The sequence below is a fragment of the Nuphar pumila genome, chromosome 1 (assembly GCF_984573655.1).
Source record: "Nuphar pumila chromosome 1, dmNupPumi1.hap1.1, whole genome shotgun sequence".
Taxonomy (NCBI): Eukaryota; Viridiplantae; Streptophyta; class Magnoliopsida; order Nymphaeales; family Nymphaeaceae; genus Nuphar; species Nuphar pumila.
Genome location: NC_143249.1, coordinates 40,572,491 through 40,577,180, shown reverse-complemented (window position 1 = coordinate 40,577,180; position 4,690 = coordinate 40,572,491). Strand labels below are relative to the sequence as shown.

Genomic DNA, 4,690 nt, shown 5'->3' with positions numbered 1-4,690 from the left:
GCATTAGCTGCTCCTGTCAGACAAGCCGAACCCCGGTTGGTAGTTTATTTTCTTATTGATACAAAAAAAAAAAGAGTGTTGTGCCTCCTGGATGTAGGATCTCGATATAGATCCAGTGTGACTAAATGGGTCTCACATGGAATCCAATGACCCACTTAGTGGGTCATTGAGATTAACACCACTAGGATCATGGTGGGGCCCAGTCCACATTGGATTCCCAGCATGTTTGAGAATCCAATGAAACAGATAGGCTGGATAACGACTACCCAGAGGAGGCTAAATGCTCCAGCTCTCTGCCTCTGCAGGATCATCCGAACAGGATCTATGATCCCTCCTGATGCAGGCCGTCATCAACCAAAATCCTCTATCTTTTCTCCTAAAGCCCTCCTGTGTACACCCAATCCTAATAATTCAACAGTGGTATCAGAGCAAAGGTTGTGGGTATGCAAGTATTGAAGTGAACTTAGCCTTTATTCCAACGAAAGCCTTACTTAGTCGGTCGGTTGGCCCGATGACCTGTCCGACCTTCATACCGAAGGAAGGAGCAAGAGGGGCAGACTATTGTACCAATAGGAGAGCGTCCGGTGTGGTCACCTCATGGAGAGGAGAAAAGCACTTACTGTCGACATTGCAGAAGAGACGTAGCCAACCCCACCGATGATCGATCCGCCAGAGAGCATAATAGAATAAGGATGAAAAAAAGGTTCGCAAGCAATTTCAAAGTCCGCGAGAGGTCTTTGACAGGACCGGTGCCTGTTATGTCATGTCCGGAGTCATCGAAGATCCTTGCTCCATCGACGCCCTCCGGCTAATCAAAGGCCCTTTCTCCGACGTGAACCTCCTCTCCGTCGTGGTTGCTGCCAACATCCGGAGTGGAAGAAACCCTTGCGACAGCTTCGCTGTGGGTGTCAAATAGCCGAAGGGTTCCAGAAGTCCGTAGTGGAGCTCGACGGTGACTCCATCTCCAGGGAGAAGGTGGAGGACAAGTACCAGCAGTACTGGGCCTTCTTCCAGAAGCCCAAGGAGATCGAGACGAAGGAGAATGTACCCCACTTCGTGGACACCTTCTACAACATGGTGACAGACATCTACGAGTAGGGGTGAAGGCAGAGCTTCCACTTCTCACCCTCACTTAGGGAAAGTCTCAAAAGGAGGCCACCAGGCTGCACAAGGTCCGCGCTGTCGACCAACTCCGTGTCGGCCTCTGCGACTGGATCCTTGATGTCAGTTGCGGCATCGGCGGGCCGATGAGCACCATTGCCGCGCACTCCGGCACCAGGGTCGTGGGGATCACCATTAACGACTACCAGGTCGGGCGGGCCAAGGCGCACAACAAGAAGGCCGAGCTCGACTCGCTCTGCAAGGTCCTCTGCGGGGACTTCCTGCAGATGCCGTTTGCCAATGACAGCTTCGACGGGGCCTACTTCATTAAGGCAACCTGCCATGCACCCAAGCTCGAGGATGCCTACTCGGAGGTGTTCAGTGTGCTGAAGCTCGGGGCGCTCTATGTCTCCTACGAGTGGGTGACGACCCCCATGTACCGGGTGGAGGAACCCGAGCACGTCGAGATCGTGCACAACATCGAGCAGGGGAACGCTCTTTCGGGGCTTCAAAGCTTTGCCGATCTGCCGGAGATCGCGAGGAAGGTCGGGTTTGAGGTGGTGAAGGAGAAGGACCTTGCCCTGTCGCCGACATTGCCGTGGTGGACCAGGCTTCACTGGAAGGGCATCGCTACTCTGCCTGATGGGTGGGTTCTAGGAACCGCGACACAATGCGACAGTCGAAGAAGAAGAAGGAAGCCTTGTTGTCGATTGAATCAGTGGTGGTGGTTACAGAGATCCCCACCGGATGCTCGTCGGAAAACCTTTGGCTAGAAGATGGTGGAGAACCCCCATTTTCGTGGGGTGGTTGCACAAAACGAGCCGTTGCTGGATCTTCCGGTGAAGGCGAAGGCAGAGGTGGCGGCAAGGGCTACAGCCGTCGCCCCCATTCCTCTTCCTCACTCTGTTTCCCCTTTCGTAAAAGGGAAACCCTAAGAGAGTTCCCCTTTACGAAAAGGGTAAACCAATAAAAAAAAGTTTTGAAAAAAAAAGAGCGTAACTAGTTTTTTTTAAAAAAGAAACCCTAAGAGAAAAGGATTAAAAAAAAAAAACTTTTACAATGCCATCCACGCTCTTTTCCTGCTTATTATGCATGTGTCCTTTGTTTTTCAAAACAAGGGCTCAACTTTCTGGGTAATTTTAGAAATATGTTGGTCTCTGGAAATTATCCGAGACAAGGTTGCAGAGTTCAATTTTTCCTATAATAGCCTTTTTTTTTAAATTATAAAAAAAAAACCATCCAAAGTTTTCTGTTTAACTCAGAAATATTATATTTTTAATGTTATGATTTGTTACCCAGAACTATTTCTAACTTTTTTGGTTTTGCAGAAAAGTGCCTCTGGTTAGCAAGAATACCTCTAACAGGTTTGGATCTGAATTGGGTTAAGCTTTTCAAGTAGATTCTTATTGATCTTGGTTGGATCTGGTAAAGCTTTCTAGACCCAGTTATGATTTATATCTCTACACTGATATTTTTTGGATCCAACAATATTATGGTTGCATATATTTTTATTATATGCATTAATATTTTGTTCATGTTAATATTTGGATCCAGTATGGTTTGATCCAATTTTTCTTTTATATAGATCAAGTTTAATTATAAGATCTGTTGTTTGGGTCAATATTGGACTCTGATCCATTTGATCTTATGCTTGGCTCAAAGTGGATTTGTTTGGTATTAGATCAGATGTTTGGATCTAGTAAAATAACATAAACTTAGTTAGATCCAATAAAGCAATATTGGATGGATCTAGATAGTTTAAATTTATTGGGCATAGATCCGGTTGAATTAGTTTTAGATCCAAACATTGTTATTGGATCTTGTTGAACTTGAACGGATTCATTGTTGGGTTCGGTTGTCCATATATGTTATATGGATCTTGTTTGATCCAGTTTTATGATTGGATCCGAATGAGTGTTATGTTTGGATATGTTATATGCATCTAGTTTGATCTAGATTGGATCCAGTTGAGTGATATGCCCGAATATGGGATATGGATCTAGATTTGATCCAAGATTGTGATTGATCCGGATAAGTGTTGTATTCGGATATGGTATGTGGATCCATAATTGATCTCTCTCTCTCTCTCTCTCTCTCTATATATATATATATATTATGTCAGATTTTTTGCATGGATCTAGATTTGATCCAAGTTTTATGTTGGTTCTAGATAGTATAAGGCCAGCTATTTGGATCTAATTATGATATATTTTGTATGGATCCAAGATTTACACGGTTAAATCCAGATAAGTAGAATACTGGATGTGTAATATAAGTCCATTGGCATTAGATATATATGGATTTGGATTATAGTCAAATCCTGTAAGATCCATGGTTTTAACTTGTATGGAGATCCATTTTAATATGGATCGTGTTGGACTTGATAGATAACATCTCAAGTCGGATTTGGATATGGAATCCTACAAATCCAATAAAATTGGATATATATATATATATATATATATATATATATATATATATATATATATATATATATATATATATATATATATATATAGATCCAATAATGGATTTGAACTTAAATGTTTAAACTTGTGGTTTGATTAAAGCTTGTTATTTGGCTTATCATAATTTGGCATATCCAAATGATAATGAGAGAACTCTCATTGGATATGGATCTGGTATATATCAAAATTGGATTTGGATATAGATTCATGATGAAAAACAACTTAGTTTGCGAATAACCTTATGATATGGATATATCATGAAGGAAAAATCCAACTAGTGTATGAAAAATCACATGATGTCATGACTTAATGCAAATATTGCTTAAATGCAATGCATTGAAAAAGTGGGAGCGAAATTATAACTTTGCACATGCATGTAAGGATATTTATCTGTAATAATGATAAATAATCATAATGCTCCCTATAGTATGATGATATAAATACATGAAAGAATATATTTTATGTTTTAAAGTTTTGAATACTAAATGATGTTGATCTATTTGGATCTGGATATACTGACCTGAAATGATCAGGTTGTGATCAATATGTGATAATGCACATGGAAAGTGAGAGTATTTGCTATCATGAATTTATGAATTTCATGGTACTCCACTAGAGTGCATGCCTATGATAAGCTCATGGAAGAGCAAAAGAACCCCATGACTATGTGAGACCCACATTATGATGTATTCATGAACTGCATGACTTAATAAGCAGTGAATGATGAATACTTGAAAGTTATGATATGATGAAAAAACAACCTAGTTTGTGAATAACCTTATGATAGGGATATATCATGAAGAAAAAATTCAATTAGCGTATGTAAACCTCATAATGTCATGAGTGCAATACATAATGCACTGGTTATGATGAATATGAGTGTTCGCCCCATATGGTCAAGTGGGAGATGTAGGATCCTGATATGGATCCAGTGTGACAAAATGGGTCTCACATGGAATCCAATGACCTACTTAGTGGGCCATTGAGATTAACACCACCAGGATCATGGTGGGGCCCAGTCCACATTGGATTCTCAACATATTTGAGAATCCAATGAGACAGATAGGTTGGATAACGGCTACCCAGGGGAGGTTAAATGCTCCAGCCCTCTGCCTCAGCAG

General features: G+C 41.4%; 1 pseudogene; it reads left to right on the top strand.

Moving 5' to 3' along the window:
• The first annotated feature begins 763 nt into the window (after positions 1-763).
• Positions 764-1,874, top strand: LOC149848779 (24-methylenesterol C-methyltransferase 2-like; annotated as a pseudogene).
• The last annotated feature ends 2,816 nt before the right edge of the window (positions 1,875-4,690 follow it).